Raw genomic sequence first — 19,573 nt, 5'->3', positions numbered from 1 at the left:
GCTTACTACTAACAGAAGTATTTAAAGAAAATGCTGTGAGTGTGATTTGTTATGTTGTCCTCTAGTGCTGGTAGAGACTTTTAATAGCATTGGTCAGAAAAGTTTGCCTATCACTTCTTTTACTCCAGCTGGCTGCAAAGAAAGCTCTTACTTTTGATAGCATTAGTACATGATAGACTTCTTCTATGTAAGGGCCATGACAGGCAGGCTTAGCTAGCTAAATCGCTCCATCCCAAGTGCTCCCATATCCCTGCCCCATTCCCTGCTCCTTCCATCTCATGTACTGCTTCTGTACAGACACTAGACACTTCGATTTCCAGATCAAATTCTCTTACAGAATCTGACAAATTTTTACCTCAAGAATGTCTCTTAAGTTTGATGAGAGTGCTTGCACAGGAGCTGCTCGGTGGTCATTGTAGATTGTCACATGGCAGGACTGGGTTTGGACTGGCAAGCTTTGGGCCCAAAATCTTGGATCCTGCTTCACAGTTTCTTAGCCAGCCTATAAATGCCAGAGCTTAGCATTCACCAGTCCACAAGGCCAAGTGTTGGTAGTAAATACTTAATCTCTCTCATCACCTGTAGATGTTGCCAGTGCTGGTTCAAGTTCCTTGAATGATTTGCCTAACGATCCTCTAAATGTTTCACAGGTATTTCCAGGGCTACTGTAGTGGCACAAATTCCAGAAAGTTTGCAGTAAAGTGTCCGCTTTCACTGCTCAGGTTCAAGCCCATTAAAGGATTTGAGGAAATCCATTCAGTGCTTTGCACAAAGAACAAATGTGACCCATTCCAATGAGTTGCGGGTATCATTTCAGGCCTCTACAAAGTGTGGGGAAGGAAATCTTCATAGATTCTAAAGAATTGTCAGCAGTTGGCCTTCATTCTAGCTTGAAGATTTTGTTAATGCCAGCAGCTACCAGCAGGTCCAGGCAACCTCAACTAGAGATTGCCTAAGCCTCAAATTGCTGGGAGGTTACACACCACCTGTGAAACAGCAGCCTTTGACCTGTTCTTGTATTTCCATTTCTGAGCACCCACTATCGTAAGCGCCAAATATAAAATATTGGATTAGTTGGATCCCTGTTCAACCTAGTATGCTTGGTCTTGTTTTTATGTTTACATCATTTTCAGTTAGGGTAGAAAGGTGACTGCTTCCATCATAACTGAGCATGGATATTCATATGGAAAAGCAGCAATTCACGTAGACTCTGGTCACCTAAGGGAACTCTTACAAAAAGTCACCTCTGAGACATGGATGCATTCAATTTGCCAACACAGTAGAAGAAGCACTATAGCAGATGCTGGCTCACAGTTGCATAGGTTTTAGAAGTGTCTAAATGGAGAAAAGGGATCAGAGAAATGTGTGTTGTTTGGTTGTAAAGCTGGAGTGAAAGATGTTACATATAATTTCAGCTGTTGGAGGTGCAGATGATTCTGTTAGTAACAATTCCTTACAAACAGGTGAGCCTTCTAAGTACTTGTTTGTATCTGGCCAACATAATAAAACAGGAGGCATTACTTTTGGAGCAACCCTTGTGCTTTATTGAATTCTGACTAAAGCAGACTGACTGTTGCTTGGGGACTGGTGGTCAGGAGCATTTTGTTGGAGCCGACAGTTTGCAGTTCTCAGGCATCTCTGACATTAGGGAAAGGTGGATTGAGGGAGGTGGACACCTGCCCTAAAGCGGCAGAAAAAAAGCAGAGTCATAAATGAAAACTGTATCTTCTGTTCTAGTACAAGTGGTTTTCTGCTTTCAAAATCTGTTGCTGGAATGATCAGCAAATTTTTCATCTACTTCACAGCCCTGCAAGTTCTTGCGAGGAGAAATCAAGGCACCATGGAAAAGAGAAGCCAGGTAGGAGCAGAAAGATGCAGGAGGAAGGCATGCTCCTAGTGGTGGCCAGGCCAGCAGCAGGGTGTGCAGCTGAGGGCCCCTACTAGCAGATGGAAAGAGTGGTTAGGACGTGCCTGCCAGAGGCCATAAAGCTGGTATTGAGGAGGGAGGTGCTAGAGGTTCTTGGCAGGGAAGACTACAGCGGGGGAAGATGAAATAGGGCAGTGGTGTTGGTGGAGGACACTGGGAGGCGTGGAGCCCTTTCTGCAACCACTCCACCCCAGAATCACCTGGCTACTTCTCAAGAGCTGAGCAGGGCTATTCCCTCTGGGACTCTGGCATTATGTCCAAAAAGCAGAAGAAAAGCCTAACTCGCTTACTGTTTAACTGTGGAATTGGTGACTTAACAATAACGAAAAGGTCCTTCCACCTCCCCTAAAACAATCAGCTATATTCTGGCCAAAGTTTTTACCTGGAGCTTCCCTGGAGACAACTTCTGCTCCATGGGTGACATCCCAATCTCTGCTTGAGCCTGGCAGGACAGTAAGGGTGCCAAGCATCTCAGAGGGAGGGATGGGGTTTGCGTATTTGTGCCAGATAATTAACGGACTGTTGAAGAAGAAAGCCACTGTGAGCCTCCAAGGTAAATGCCTCTTCTACCTTGCAGGCTTCAGAGTGAGAAACAGTTGCTGGAGTGAAGCAAATTCCAGGAGGGGGACCTTCATGTACCATTCTGCAGAAGCTCCCACAGATACCAGTTTCCCCAGCATGGGCCAGACTGTTGACTTAACTGTGATGATCTCCCCTCCCTAGCACTCTCCACCAGCCTACAGCAGCACTTCAGTGATGTCAACAGCCTTCAGTAGCCCCTGAAAGACCTGCAGCAAAGGAAAGGTATTTGGGATTTGTGGGGGAGGCTGGAAGCTGTTTTATTTGGTCTCTGCCTTCTCTGTGCATTGCGAATATTGCTCCTGTAGCTCCCTTTAGAGACCTTGCCATCCACTGCCCAGGCTGAGCACCCACTGTCCAAGGAAAAGGAGCCTTTTGCTCATTGCTGTCATATAGAACAGGTCCAGATCTGAGTCCTTTGAAATGTGAGAAAATGAGAGATTCGATTATCCATATGGATCGCTCTGGATTTATTCCAGATTGCTTCATTAATAGCAATCAAAGACATCACTTTAATGGATTTTTTATCCTCAAAATTATGATCATGAGGAATTTGTTCTGGCTATTGATTTTGAAAAGGCTTTTGATTCTCTTCAATAGCTTTAACTTAGTTCAGATTTGGGTAACAGTAGGATTTGGTCTTAAATATGTTAGATAGGTCAATCTCCTTTATTCAAATCCACAGTTATGTTAAACTAATGACCATAGTTTGAAGATGATTTATGTACCAGGGCTTAGGCAGGAGAGTCCTTTTTCTCTGATACTTCTGCTATTACAGAGGAGCCTTTGTTTCTTTGTTTTGGGAGAAATCAGTGCTTTTTTTTAAGGGGAAAGTCAGTGTTATTTTCCATTCTGCCCTTAGTTGGAGAATATATATATATATTTAGGTATTATAGATATTTTAGATATTATACATTTAGATTTTAGATATTATGCTATAAGTCAGAGTATGTTCATGTTTCTTCTTTGTTAATTGGGGTAAAACTCTTTAAAGCCATTAGCGATTTAAATGCAGCTCTATTTGAACAGTATCCTTTATTGGATCCCCCATTATCCTTTAAACATCTTGGTGTGCAAGGGGATAAAATTAGAAAGAATTTGTTTACTTTAAATTGCCAGCCTCTGCTTGATAAAACTATTAGCTATTTAGCTAATTGGCCTGCTCTTCCATTATCATTAATTGGCGGAATTGATACAATTAAAATGGAGGCTTTATCTAAAGTGTTTGTGTTTTTTTCCAAGGTAAACCCAATACAGTTCCCAAACGTATTCAAAGAGCCTTACATTCTGCAGTTAGTTTTGTTTTCAGGGTTAGAGGTAAATTTAAGATTAATTTTGAAACTCTGCAGCTTCTCCTAGAGTCAGCTGGACTGGCTGCTGCTAAGTCTATTGTTTTTGGCTGCCCTGGTAGAACATGTTGCTTCATGACTTAGACAGTTCCCAGCATTATGCAGTGATAGCGGCATGCGTGGGGCAGTTCAGCCACAGTCTGAGCAGAGTCAGGCCCTGAGAGCACACCCTGGCTTTGAAGAAGGCCAGGGCAAGGCCTATATCTGGGGCTGCAGCCTGCAAAGTGCTAACACCCATTATTCCCTGGCCCACCAATGCACTTAAACACAAATGTAACTTTTAAGCACACATACAGGCCCAGTGACGCCAATTAGCTTACTCATAAGAGTAAAGGTAAACAAAGGCTATGTTTGGTTGGGGCCGCAGTAGTCGTCACCTTGTCTGTCAGAGACTTCCATGTCAACTCGTTGCAAAATAGAGCATTGTTTCTGCTTGCACCTTGGTCACACTCTAACTGATGCTGCTGTCCACATCAGCTGGGAGGCACTGGACTTTGAGGACTCTGCTCTTCCCCTGGAGTCATAGCATTAGGAACCTTCACCCTCTGTTCTTACCCCCGGCAGACATGCCATCTTCTGCAGATCATTGGTACGGATCATGCTTTCCCCTACAATGCTATGATTCATGCCAGCTGTTAGCTTTAAATAAATGAATATGCCACAAGAAAATTAAAATTAAATAATGCTTTTATCAAGGAAAAGTCTTCTTGAGAAGCAGGGCCTCTATTGCCAGAATTAGTCATCTGGTCTGCTTTCTGCACCAGAGGCTAAGAAAACTGGAGGATGATTAATTCAGCAGGACCGAGAGGATGTTGACCTTCCCATACAGCTAGCTAGTGTGGGTGGTTGCTTATTCACACCATGGGAGCAGTGGCTATATCACTGATCACCACTAACAGCTCTGCATCATCTCTGTCACAAGTTTAGATAGTTCTGTGGTAGCCACCTGTTCTTCACTACCCAAGCACGCTCTTACATAGGGACTTCCTTTTCTAAAAAGCTGTGTAGAGCTCTGTCACCCACAAAATAAGCTGTTTAAAGATGCTTAAAATAATTTCTATGTAAAATATAGTTTTTTCTACTCAAAATACACAAAACTGTTTTATCTGTAAGATATACGCAAATATAATTGTACAGAATTTTAACTAAGATAAATCAGATCCATTCTCATAGGCATGACCCACTGTGCACTTAACAGGTAGGAACACTGGAGCAACCTTGATACAAATACAACCCTGCTTAATTCACCAAAATCATTGTGGTCACTAGAATATACCAGTCATTTTGTGAAGCACATCATGTTTCATGGGTTAATCCTGATTTACTTGTGATGCCCTGCTTCTGGATATTATCTAAATTATTCTGCCCATCTCTTCTCCATTCATTCTGTCTATCACAAATATAATTCTACATAGATTTCACTCATACATTTACTCGTTATTAAATTATGCATCCTTTTAAGGAGATAGACACATCAAACGACACCATACATGGCACACAGAAAGAGACATTGTTTACTTTTGAAAAAAAAAAAAAAAAAAGGCCTGAATGTGAAACACACAGTTTACAGGATACTAATGAATTATTTGTATTTTTGACCTCAAATTAGAGTCAATCCAGCTAAGTCCAGTGGCTGGTGGAATTTAAATGTAGCAGGTAATAGCCCAAGAGGCAACCATATGGTAGATCTCAGCTTGGCCTATACTGACCACCTCAGCCGAGCACCTCGGCACTGAGTGGCATTTGCGGTCCCTCACCATGGGGCCACCTTCTGCTGCCTCAGGGACAGTGTAGCAAGGCCTGAAGCTGAACTGTTGCTGCAGCTCTTGGGATACTCCTAGGGAGAAAGAGAGCATGTGAGCCTCTGGAACTAACAACCTGGCATGGCTTCTGAGCACTAAATATGCTGAAATAAGTCACCTTGGGCTGAAGGACCAGGGCTGTTGCAGCTCTGTCCAAAAGAACACACCCCCACCAGTGCCATTGGAAGCCCCATACTGCCACTGTCACTGAACCCTGTTGTTCAGTTAAAAAGGAGTGAGGAGAACAGAAAAATCTCTATCATAAGAAACTAAAAGACAACTGTGCTAAGTGTACCAACTCTGTGCTGATTTTACTCCTGGAATAACTGCAATAAATAATCAACATTACACTGGTATAAAACTCGTGAAGGAGATGGGAATCAACCCCCATGGGAACAGTCAGAGGAGCTGCAATGTAGTAGTTAGTCCTCCATGTACAAGATTTAAGGTGTGTTAGGACCAAACCCTCCTTGGAGCAAGCAGTGCTGTTTATTTGATTCCATCAACTGTGAATTTGGTTTATGGTCACCAGGGAAAGAAGAGTCCAGAAAAAGGGACATTCCTGGGCTGAAACATTGCTCTGGCATGGCAACGCTTTTCCTCAGTTTGACAGTAGAGATATAACTCTGAATGTCATTAACTAAGACAATAATAAATTAATACAATAGCCAAGTAATAGTGCTGTAACGCTTTCATGTATGAATTGGAATGTGAATACTGAGATTTTCATTTCATGGTTGAAAAATACATGAGTTGACCCAAATATTAATTTCTGCATTTCAATCATTTACATATTATGGGTCAATAATCATTTCTTGCACAAATGACTTTTCAAATGAGAAGCAGTATATTGTAATGGTCTGTCGTATTTACAAACATCTCATTGTTTTCCCAACTTAGCACTTAGTATTTAACATATACTGGACCGGGTACTGTTTGCCAAATACAATACAAAAAGGACTCATGTAAAATGCAGAGACTATTTTCTTTTACTGTTATCCATAATTTATAATGTTCATAAACCATGGAGCTGTGTACCTGAGCCCCCACTTTGGACCAGGCATGATTTTTCTGTGATGGTTCAGCTGACCTGGTAAGTCTCTCTGTTCTTTCCTGACCTTAAAAATTTCACCCCTTTAAGGAGCCCTCCTCTGAAGATTCAGCCCTGTCAGAAGGGTTAATCGTGGGGTTTTGAGGTTTAGTACATCCCAAGGTTTTTTTTACAGCATGCAATGACATCCAACAAAATGCCTAGGGTGTCTTTTTTCAATTACTTTACAAAGCTGGAATAATATAAATAACCTTGCTTTTTCCTTACTGGTGCTGAACTTAGTCCATCATTTCAGGCTGTTCATTGTTTCCTCATATTCCACCCCTTTATTAGCCAACATATCCCAGCAGAAACCTTGTATTTTGGAGTAAATAGTGTTCAAGTCCTGAATTAATCAGGGACTGGTGCCGCATGTATGCCCTGCCCAGCAAGATGAATTTACACATCTGCCTTTTCCCCTAATTATAATTCCAGAGGTTGAATGTCAACAGCATATGGGTATATCCTCATAGAGGCATGCAAACACACACACGCAGGCACACAGTGTACATTAATCTCTCTTGGCTTATCCGTTGCTGTCTTTAATTTGTATACTTCAAAATTGAGTGGTGAGGTCATTTATTAGACTGTTTCTGTGAGTTTTATGTAGTGATAAGAAAGCAGTAACATGCAATTTGTTTTTATAGAACTCACTTCTGTAAGTATGATCTAATATTTCCTTTCTTTAACAGTGAGGAAGAAGAGCTTGCAGAGGTAACTAAGAGTTAACTGGCTACATTTCAGCTGTCACCATTGTCTTACATCTACAGAGAGAGTGGGAAGAGCCAAGGAGATGTAAGTACAGCAGGCCACTGGGAAAAAAAACCAACGTTTATAAGTAGAAATTTCTCCTCAGAAACCTCAGAGCAAATCTTCCCAGTTTGTCTTGATTTTTCTTCCCCTATTTTTTAAACACAATGTGTGGTGGAAATGATTGTTATTATCCAAAGGACCTTACTTGCTGGCTCGCTGCATCTCTGTTTATGAAATGCCATAACAAAAGTGAGCTCACGCTTGTGTGCTTCCAATGCGTGATGTTCCTGTGTGCCAGATGGGCACTTTCATGACTGTATGAGCGTGGATTATTTCATTTCCTACATCTGGGACTCCAAATGGCTGCACAGAATGCCACAGGAGAGAGGCACAGATCTTCAGCTGGGGAGGCCTACCTTCACAAGGGAGCTGGCTACATCAGAGGGGATGAAGCAGTGAAGCCCCGAGTGATATCTGAAAGTTCACATAAACCAGGGCCATAAGGGAAACCTTTAGAACCAGGAACAAGACAAAAATAAACAATAACTAATGCTGGATGTCAGCTGCAGAGTTGGGGGAGGGAAAATATACCATAAGCAGTTTCTTGCCTGGCCGCAGAAGATGTGTTTGGAATGCTGTTTTGTATTTCAGCACAGAAACTCTGCTGTGACCTTCAGCTATCGCTGGGTATTACAAGTTCTACAGATAGCCAGAGAGAAATATCCCAAGGAGAGCTGGCATATACCGTGCCATCTCACGTAATGTTGACTGCATATTGCTCACAGCCCATTCCAAAACTGTGACTAGCCAGCCTTATACAAGCACTGCAGAATCCTACAGGAATAGTGAAGAAGACTACCGTTTGTCATAACACTAGGATTTGGGATAATTACTGGTTTGTTTGTAGGATAAAAGAATGCATTCCTTTTTTTTTCTATGCCAGAACACTGAGAGCGGTATAGTGAGAACCTGGCCAGCTACACTTTTGTGGTGCATGTTGCATTTCAGAGCCAGCACTTACCAGAGACGGTAAGAAGGGGTGGAACAGGCTATCCCAAATGTTTGATTGAATTAACTGTAGCAGGAAAAAATATATATAGTTAACCCAGTGACTTCCTTAAGATGAAAGAGAACAAGCCCCCAAAGAAAGAACAAATGGAAAAAATAATGAACAAAAGAAAATAAGAGCTTGTGACACAAAGTAAGAAAAATAAACAGCAGTTGACTTAACTATTTTGCATAAGATATTTACAAACCACAGCATATTACTGTTTGCTTTATGCATTTTCAAATCCTGCTCAGTTTAAAGCAGTAATTTTCTGCAAGGACAACAGAGGGAAAAAAAAATGCTTTACAGTGCTTATATTAATTACTTTTTTTCATTACCCGTCATGTTTTCTACAGGCTTGTGTATTATTACTGTAAAATGTAATGAAACAGAAAAAGAAAAAAAGAATGGACTTCTGGGAAATTTTCCAATTCTTGAAATGCAATGTTAATTGAGAGCTATTTTTAGGTCATCACAGATAGAGCTGAACCCATTGCCATCAGTGCACACAAAAGGGATGGCCCAGGTGCAGCACAAACTCGGTGAGGGTATCAGTTTCTACTGATGGAGAAGAAGGGAGAGGAACAATCTCCTCAGAGGGATGGGTCTTGCTGGGTTTGAGGCAGCTTCTATTTCTCAACATAAAGTTCTCAAAACACAAAATGAAAAGAAAGGGTATGGAGCCAGCGTGGTTGCAGGACCTGCCATAACCATGGGTGCTCCAGAAAGAGACCCAGTGACAGGAGGGCAGAGCAAATGAAAGTGAGAAGCTCTCTCTGCTTTGGTGGCTGACTTCCAGCTCTGGTGTGGAGGGCACTCTGTAAGTCAGCATAAAATAAAGTCCCCCCGAATGTATCAGAAACGTGATCCCTTTAATTTATAGATCTCCTAAAAGGCTGCCAAAAATCAATTATTTTAATTTGTATATAGCAAAGCCATGGACTGATTCAAGTTCTTTTGAAGTATTTTTAAACAGCCATTGCACAAAGCCACCCTCTTTCCCATATGCAAAAAATGAATTGAAAACCACAATCTCTTGCAGTCACTTTGATCGCGAGAAAAGACACACAGGACTCTGCAAGCAAATCTGAGGCCCCCTGCTAAGTCCTTTAACTGGTACCTTTACTATTAGTCCCAAGAATCAACTGTCCCTGTATTATCTGCCTCTTTTCCCAAAGAGTGCAGGGAAAGTGTTTGAGCCAATAACAGCTTGTGAAGACCAGAGGAAATACTTGTGGGTGGGTGGAGGTTCCCTTTGAAACTGGAGAAGTGGAAAATCTTTGGTGTGCACTCAGTAAGGCTGAAATGAAAGGGGAAAGAGCATCCCATGTGGGGGAAGCCACTCTTATCTCCACAAAGCTGTTTGTTCTCTGTGTTACACAGCACTGCTATAAAAGCAAGAGCCTAACACACATTTTCTGGTTTTTTTCAGCAGCCATCCTCACATGCCAGGTATCATGTTTTGGAAAAACTGAGATTACCCTGAACTATTTTCTACCCACCTTTGCTCCCTTCATGAAGTCATGACCAGGTGGTCAATGACTAAGAACGTACCCATAGTTGTTCTGTTTGTTTTGATGCTACTGCAGTTCTAGTAACCAGCCTGTAAGTACAGGAGACACCTCTCCACCCATAGTGTCCCAGATCATCAAAGCCATTTTGAGGTGGATCCTAAACAAAGGCACTTAAGTATTCAAATTCCTAGGATGATCTGGTCCTTTCTACCTGGCAAAAAATAGCTTACATCTTGTCCTTTTTTTTTTATTTTTACATTCGCTACAAGTTTTGTTGCTTTTCTGTGGTTCTGTCAGCCAACTCACCAGGTCCATCTCTTTTCCGATCTCAACTCAAGAATCTGAAGTGTGCCCAAGGGCAATGTGAAGTAGCAGGCATCAGTGTACCCCTGGGTTTGGCAGCACAGCTCACCTTGACCTGTGCAGTAGCATGGGACTTGGCTATTCATCACGAACTTTCCTGTTTCCTGCCTATCTTCAAGTCTCTGTCCTGTCCAACAATAAGCTACGATTTATCATGGAATACTACTTCAATGTATTCCAGATATGTTTCTCCCACAACATACTTGAATGGTATAGAAATGTTATGGATTTGCCTGGAAAAGTTTAGATGGATAAAAGAAAAAACACAAAGCAAAGCAAAACACAAACAGAAGAGTTTGTTTGCAGACCAAACATTTCTAGTACTAGGGTAGAAGTGATAAATCATAAATATAAGGCAAAATGATTTTCTCTTATCTGATGCAATGAATTAAGACTGTTGAGCTTAAACACTTAAAGCATAATTGACAAACACTTCCTTTTAGAAATGATGCATCAAAACTGCTAACTTTTATAGCAAGAAACCATTATAGAGCCAAGGCAAGGCATGTGCTTTAGCACACACTGCCACTCACCCACACAAAAGGTGAGTGAACTCTGATACTCTATTTGCAAATCTAGAGAGAAGTCCTGTTCCTATTGACTATGCTTGTCCTGCCTCCAATGGTGGTGCCAGCATTTGGACTTCAGTTTGCCAAGCCAAGGTGGTTCCAGCTAGTTGTAGCCTCACCACAGACCTTAGCTCATTATTGGCTTGTCAGCACCATATACTTTATCAAATCTGACAGCTAACTCCATACTTTTTTATCTCTGCATGACAGACTCCTTTTTGCATTTAGACTTGAGTTATTCTCCTTTGCTAGAAAAATTGATCTGGATCTGTAGCTCCCTGACAGAAAGTCACATTTCTTCCACAGAGAACTCAACTTTGTTCTTTCATAAGGCTTCAGTTCTTTTCAGCACCCCAAGTTGCTTTCCTTGTAGGCAGTGGTCAAGAAATGGTAGGGCTCCTTTACAGACTCAAATAGGTCATTTTTTTTTTTTTACGAAATGATAGGAACAATTGTTGAAGGGCATGGAAGGAGCAGAGGGGCCCATGAGATCCCTCTGGATCTCGTCTGCTCTATCCTGCAAAGCCTCCTGGCACAGGGTCAGCTTGACTCAAGCTTGCTAGGTCCTGGTACACTGCCCCTAGCACTATGGCTCCCGCATGAGTCAGCCCCTCAACACTCAAGTGCTGTAGAAAGGGCAGTAATTTAGTTTATTCCAAGTCAAACCCCCAGTGTAAATAAGGAAGTCAGTATTCAAATGGTAATTCGAACTTGAGATAATGTCCTAAGATACATGTAGTCAATTAGGTCCATGGGAATATTGCCATAACTTTCACTTGAATGAGGATTTCATCTCTAGGAGCTTTCATTTTTCCAGTTGATTAGCTGGCACCTGTCCTCTGTTGAAAAAGGGTAGCGTGCACCTGAAGAATTGCAGTAATAAGCCAGCTGAGGAGGCTTTACAGGATGGACCCATGGAGACTGCAGTCATTTGACTGGATCAATAGGTGGGATTTCATCAGAGAAAGGGGATTCAAATGTCACTTTGAAAATTTCACTTCAATGTGTTCATTTTCTGTTTCAGCTGTGTCAGGAGTGGCCTGTGGATTTAAACTCTGACTCAGAGCAGGAGAAATGAGGGTCTATTAATTCTTATGAAAAAAAGCGCCATTCCAGGCCATAGCCCTAATATAAATGAATTTGGCATGTTGAAGAGTAGACCATCACTTCCATTATGAAATCAATGGATATAATTTAAACTTTGGTCTGACTAGGCCTCAAGCTTGCAGAGCATGCACCAAATGTTTATTAGTGTTTAGAGGATCAGATACTTACTGGCTGAAGCATGGAGCTTTCATAAAGTTTTGTTGTCTCCCAGAAAGCAACAGGCTGCAGTTCTTAAACGTGTTTCAGGAACTGGTCCGCACTCAGAGATGCTCTAGTATTGTATGGGAGTTGTTGAAACATGGCCTGAACCTCTGATTGATCATCTGAGGCGGGCACTGAGTCAGCCACAGGAACACAGGTGAAGGCAATTCACCTGTGTGACCAGAAGGGGTAGAGTCTGGCTCCACCTCTCTTAGACCCCGTTTAAGGGCTGACCAGCACTGGGGAAGGGTCTCTTTCTGAAGATTGTGCCCCTGTAGTTTCCTTTTATTGGTCTAAGATATGGGTGAGCGTTTTTCCTTTTATTTTGATTGTCTCTTTTCTGTTATGATGATCTGTCTAACTATAGAATTGATAAAATAGCTTGGCTATAATGCTATTTGGTATTATTCATTGTGTTAACCTCACACCTTACAGTGGAAATCTGCCTGTAATTTATCTGACAGTCTCATCTTTCTGAGCTGTGTTTGGGGCCATGAGCATTTCACTTGGTTCTACTATGCAAACTCTGCTCCTTTGCATAGGTAGAGGACAAAAACTGAAATGAATGTGTTATGGACTCCAGCTGGCAGTAATTCCCCATAAGAGGTGATGTGCTAGCCAGGATGTGTAAAGATGCTATTGGTGTATTTTAAGTGCTGAACCCAACCAAGATGGGGAAGTAGCGTCCAATTTGAAATTGTTGCAGATGCAAAGCTCCCCACTATTCCTCCCAGCCTCTGTGTGTGTCCTGCCAAAAGGTCTGTGCCATTGCAGCAGAAGCCCTGCAGGGCAGTATGGCCTGCCTGGTCTCACAGGATTTGGCTGCCTCAGCACTGGTGCCCAGCTCCTTCTATACCCAGGAGCAACAAGCTGCTGAACTGCACAACCGTACTCACACACAAACCTTTAAAAAGGGTTTCAAAAAGGCAGGCCTCTATGATTGGCTTCATGTTAGATCTCACCATAATCCTGTTGTTTCCCTCAAATTTTCCTAATTGTAACCTGTCTGGGTATCATTAGCATAAACCTCACCTTCCAGGAGACTCCTCAAACCCAAGCATATCATTCTTTAAACACTGGGATTGGGATGAAAAATACAACACTTCAACAGTGCCCTTTGGAATGGGACCCTGTGCATAAAGAGGCATGCCAGCTTCCTATCAGAAGGGTTAGCTGAGACTGGGGGCTGGAAACACTGACTGCAGCCAGTTGTTGTTGTTTTTTTTTTTTTTAATTCATTAATCCACTTTGTCCAAACAGTAAGGGCATTTGGTGCATTTAGTGCTAAATATGTCAAATGCTCCTTTAGGAAAGACCTTCCCAGACCTAAAATAATCTTTAAAAATTGAATTCATTGCCCAAGCTCAAAATTATTCTTCCTGACGCAAATAAGCACACACATGCACTTGTGTACTTCATCTGTGCTGAAGGAATTGTCTTGGGATAGCACAGTGCTGTCTGTAGAGTGCTGCTGCAAAGCTTGGCTTTCTGATACCAAAAGACCACTGCAAATATTAACACATTGTTCAGAGTGAGGGAATTAAAAAATAATAATAAAAATAGAGAATGAATGATCATCCAAGACTACAACAGATCTAAAAAGAAATTGGCTTCCTTTTCTCCTATCACAGACCAGTGGAGGTAAAAACAACTTTTAATTAGTGCAACAGGACAATAGGAATGAAATTGGCTTGGCCACAAGATTTTTGCAGGATGACACTGATGGTATTACTATCCAACTTCAAAGATTTGGAAAGATGTGGCTGCTAACACTGGAGAATAGAAACCTGTTTTTCATCAACTAGGCTGGCCTGACAAATTAAGTCTGTGGAGTCATTAGATTAAGATAAGAGCTTATCTCCTAGACTGACATTTATTCAGAGGTTTTTATGCTGCTCAGCTAGTAATTAGTGCAGTTGAATTTTTAACACTGCTTTGTCCAGTCATTTGACAAATTTGAAATATTTACATCTTTGATTTAAAAAAAAAAAAAAAAGCTAAAATCCAAGGGTACAAAATTATTAGCTTGGAAAGGTTTTAATTTTTAGAAAAGTTGAGCTGGTGTTTAAATTCTTCAAGCAGGTCAGAAGTTCTGCTTTTGACTCATTTCCATACACGCATTGAGAGGCCCCTTAAACTGAATTTGTAGGCACTAAGCAGCAGATATCTCTAGCAAATCTGCAATGTCTTTCATGCCCATCCATTTTGTAATTCTGCTGCTTTACAGGAGCAGGAATCCAGCGGAGGCTACACTCCTCCTGCTCATTAATGCTCGTCTGCCTCCTTCAGCACTCTGGTTGGGATTTCTTGGGGGCAGTTTCAAAAGGATTCTTCTCTCATATGGCTGATATCACAGGCTAACGTTTATTTTTCCTGTCCTGATTTTCTTGTACTAACAGATGGATTGCTCCTCAGCAAACAAATGCATTACTTCTGGACACATGTTTTAGCGTTACTTTAGACTAACAAATCTATTTTTTTTCCCAAACATTTCATTTTCAGTAACCGAAGACCAGAATTAGAATAATAATTATTGATGAAATGAGTGAGGTTTTGTTTATGAACTTTGGCATTTTTTTTAACAGCTACGTCCCATTATTACTGTTGCTATATTTATTTTGTCCAAAGTGAAACCATCTCAGCATCTGTCATCGTATCTGTTAGAAATACACAGGCAAAGAGAGCTCGTGGTAATAAATTATGGTTCATCCATCCACTTAATTCCTATGATTGCTGGCTTTCACTAAATAAATAAATAAATAAGGACTGAAGTTCAGGGCAGTCGGCCATACCACACTGCCTCCTGAGTGCTGAGGCCACCTGGGAGCAGAGGCTGTGTGCCAGCACTTCAGGGCTGCTTCTGTGGCTTTGGATTTTCCTGACATTTACATGAACCCCCAACAGCACAAGAGGAGTTAAGAACCTGGTAAGCACCACAGCTCTTCCATGGTACAGCGGCTGGAGGATGCAAGAATCTTGGGCATGCTCAGCCAGGAACAAAGTCCTGCTGCACTCCAGTTCCTGAGCCAGGAGGTTGGAAGGGACCGTTAAAGATTATCTAGTTGAAAATGTGGCAGTGCTCATCAGTCTGAACCACTGGCATCAGTCCTCGGAGAAACTCTAAGCACTGATTTCCCCCCCTCTGAATTGTAGCTGGTGATGCAGCCTTTGCTGTCTCCCAACTCAAAAATCCTCCAGAACTGCCGAAGTACAACTTGCTTGGCTGCCAGGGTGGCCCAGCAGAGCACAGAAGTGGGGCCTGGTCCTGACCCTCAGGTATCTGTGAAAGGAAAGCCCAAATTCTGATTTCCCTAAGAAGGAGCAGAGTCAGAGCAGAGAGAAGAGAGATTTGAGTCTAACAACCTGGGGTCTGTGGCAGCATCATTGTTATTTCCCTGGTCTGGTTTCCCCTGCTGAGCTGTGCATCACTACGCAGACTGGATGATGTCAGTGCTGCCCAGGCAAGCTTCAGTTTGGCTGCTGGATAAAGGGGAGAGTTGTCATCACCACATAGACAGAAAATCAAAGAAAGCCTGTGTGTTTGCTAAAAAGCCAGCTAAAATGAAGGCACAAACATCTCCTTTTGATGGGCTGTGGAGACAAGAGCACACAGGCATATTGGTGCTGTCTGTCCATTGGCAGCACTGGCTCATGGGGCAGCTCCCCATCCCCAGATCTGTGTCAGGCACCTCAGCCTGCCACCCGTCTGTGGGGTTTCTATTCATGGACTTCTGCCATTCTCCTGCACTTCCATGAACAGTGCCACTGTCTCACAGCCACACTTCAGGTCAGTGGTTTAAAGGCAGCTGCTGTTTGATGGCACACGCTAAATGAATTACTATCTTCAGTTATGGCCTACGAGTCTGGAGAATGAGACCTTTGCTGGCCCCACACAGGAGGCCAAGGGCTGACAGAAGCACAAGCAAAGGAAAAGTCCCAGCAGGTCAAGGGAAGGGGCATGGCAGACTGATGAACTCCATTACTACAAAGAGAACTTTGTTCAACTTCTCATGCCAGAAAGGGCCGCCCAGACTGGCAGGTAAATCTCCCTGAAGATAGAGGAAATAGAGGTTAGAGCACCATATTTATCTCCAGCTACTTAGCAAAGAGTGAGATGCTGCCAAACAGAATTGGAGTTTCAGCAGAAGGAAGGTGTCACTGAATGGTGATACTGGCACAACCGTGCTCTGCTCTGCCCCTGTTGGCAGTGACCCGCTCTCAGGCAGAGGACTGCTCTTCAGCAATTGGCCCAGGTTAGGCAGGTAAGAGAGAATTTTTCTCAAGTTTCTAGTGTTTCTAAGCAGTTTCTCAGATGAGAGAAAATGGAAATTACTTTTGCTAAGTGGCAAGTAAGTTATCAGAACCACCAGAAATTGCTGCCCCTTACTTAAACATTGCTCTGTTTTTGTTTTGATGGCTTTTGTCTTCTAAGCTTGGCACAGGAGGTAGCCATGTCCCAGAAAAATACGCTTGCCCTTTTCAACTGGATTCCATAGGCTCAGGTTTACCCCCAGTAAATGTTTCACAGTGCCATAAATTATGCAGTGAGTTCCACACAAACATCCTCTACTCTCTGAAATGAAGGTGAACACTCGGTAGCACAAATACGCGATGTAGCCATCCAGCTGTTTGTGTTTCCCCCAGGCATTCAATACTTCCCGCAAATAACTACACTTTGCACTTCTATAACATACATCCTGAGACCCCACAGGGCACTGAAAGATGGAGTAAATGCCTCTATTTCTATGTTATAGGTGCTTAGCACTTCTGAAATGCAAGCTCAAAGCAGGGTGTGTTGGACATCTAAGCATGGAGAAACCTTTCTGGAAAGCTGATGGAAAAGATTTGCTCAACAGCTGGTGGTCAATCAGTGGGCAGTGCAGCTGTTGGAGGGGGGTTCCCTCACTGCAGGGAAGTGTCTCTCTCTAATAGCCTGAGCTTTCCCCCATTCTAATTTTCTGTGGTGTGATATTTATTAAGCATTTTGCCATGTTGTGCCATTGTTAGTGTGCCAGATCCTGAGCAAATCACATCCTCTGTTCTTCTGTTGCAGATTAGTGAGATAATCTATTATAGATTAATCTTTTCAGTCTTATGGTGCGATGTCAAAAATAAATTGGGGTTATGAAGCTGGAGGGGAGCCATTGGGGTGGGGGTGGGGGTGGGGGAAGGGTGTGTTCTCATTGTTGCTCCTTATTTGACTTTGAAAGCATTGTCACAGTGAGATTTTTGGAGCTGATTGTTACCCCGTGGAATCCAAAACACAAAGGTAAAAATGTTGTGGACTAAGTTTTTATCCCCACAGATATCAGCTCAGCGTTGAACTGTACATGATTTTCATGCTATTTCATTCCCTCTCCTCACAACATGAAATATATCTGGGCTGATCCATTACATCTCTTTAGAATAATAGATGGCAGAAAAATAAATAGAATAAAATAAAAGCCAACCCATTTCAAGGATTGAATATCTGCTGGAGATGGAGGTATCCAACCCAGAAAAATAATACAGGCCAGGAATACAGCCAAATATGCTGTATGAAAATATTCATTTGCATCATTTTAAATATTCCCTAACATTTTTATAAACTTCCAAATGTCAGACAGTGGGTAATTTGCCTAGTGCCACAGTTCCTTGTTCCATTCTGAGATGAATCACAGCAGGTGCCTGGTGTCTAAACCAGGGCAGGGGTCAGTGCACAGTGAGAGCCTGCTGTCCCATGCAGCTTCCCGGTCTCCACTGCAGGACAGAAGAACCAAAATCCTCTCCAAACCGGGTACAAGTTGGGAAATGAGACATTGAGTTCCACCTGTGCAGCTATGAACCATCCGCCTAGACAGAAAAGTTTTATCCTTCCATCAGTTACTGAACGCAAAACTACAGTGACTTCATGATGTGCTTTACCTTCAGAAGGATGGCGGAATATCACAGAGAATACAAGAAAAGGAAAAGCACTATTTTTGTTTTCAGTTTCTTTTTGCTTGGGTGCAAAGTAAATCAAACCAGGCTCCATGCTGAGTGATATATCATATAAACCTTCTATGCGATATGTATCCAACAATTTGTTTCTCACTACAGTTGCTTTTCACAATACATAAGTCAGATGAAACGTAGCTGAGATTTCCTAGCTTGAAATGCAAAGTGATTTTTTTAAGACATGCTGATGTTTTTTCCATACTAAGAACAGCTGCTGTTCAATGCAGCTGCAGATATATGCCAGAGCATACTTGCTAATTATGTGCTCAATGTATCTTTGGAGTTCTTATCAATTAATCCATTAAAAGTGTACATTTTAAGCAACATTAAGACTGTAGCAATAAAATAACCAACAAAAGCAAAAGACTAGCAAGTACAATTCTGAACTGGTTTGCAAAGATCTGTCTTCTACTCACAACCTTTCTTTTGTATTCAACAGGTATTTGCATCATATGCGGCATCGTGCACTGAAAAGCTTGATATGTGAGGTGGGTGACCCTAGTTAAAGACATAAGTAAATGGATAATGTGTCAAAAAGAAAATACGCCTTTAAAATAGGAGTGTAGCATTGATAGGATCAACAGAACATAACAGTATGTTGTTTAAAATGTGGTGGGCAGAGAGCCTTAAAATACTTGCTTACTGAATATGAAAAGGAATTTTTTCTCCTTGCTTTCCCAATGAAGCCAGTCCTATCCCACCAGCTCTGCTTGCTCAGCCCCACAAAGGCTGATTCCCGCAGGGCTGGGAATGCTCTTTTCCTTTGAGAATGACAAGAGTTCATCCTCAAGTTCATCCTCAGTACCAATCCTGCATGGGTCAAAGGAAGACCTGAAGGACCAATCTGACACCCAGACTTGTACCACTGGATAAGAACATAATGAGTGCTACTAGGCCAGCCCAGGGAAAATCAGAAGTCAGAACTAATGTACCCTGGGGGAGTCGTTGTGAGCTGATATTTAGAGACTCAACATGTTGCCCTAGGGACCTCTTTCCACAGCTTGTACACCAGAAAAATCCACACTGCATTTATGTGTATAGACTTCCCCATTTTTTTAAGCACTTGGGGAGGTCTCACCATCTTTTATCTTGCATCCTGTTTTAAGTCATTTACAGTTGCATTTACTGAGTCTAAATTGCATGTAAGTGGTGGTGAAAGTCTGATTCGTTGGCACTTAGCCCAGGTGTAAATACCCTGTGTGTTGGGAAGCAGCAGAGCAAATCCGTGTTGAGGTGCTCTGCTTTCCTGAGACAAGAACCTGGGCTGATAAGCCAGCTGAAATCACTCAGATCCC

At 42.2% G+C, this 19,573-nt stretch overlaps 1 long non-coding RNA gene across 1 annotated transcript; it reads left to right on the top strand.

The window, feature by feature from the left end:
• Positions 1-2,518: 2,518 nt before the first annotated feature.
• LOC136054955 (uncharacterized) lies at positions 2,519-8,961 on the top strand. The gene is made up of 3 exons (XR_010622792.1): positions 2,519-2,731; positions 7,440-7,542; positions 8,444-8,961. It is a non-coding gene; the product is annotated as an uncharacterized LOC136054955 (long non-coding RNA).
• Positions 8,962-19,573: the final 10,612 nt, after the last annotated feature.

The sequence above is a fragment of the Cyrtonyx montezumae genome, unplaced genomic scaffold (assembly GCF_038088225.1).
Source record: "Cyrtonyx montezumae isolate F1298 unplaced genomic scaffold, pur_monq_1.0 scaffold_1, whole genome shotgun sequence".
NCBI classification, from domain to species: Eukaryota; Metazoa; Chordata; class Aves; order Galliformes; family Odontophoridae; genus Cyrtonyx; species Cyrtonyx montezumae.
The sequence above is the reverse complement of the archived record's forward strand: the minus strand, read 5'-3'. Positions and strand labels throughout refer to the sequence as shown.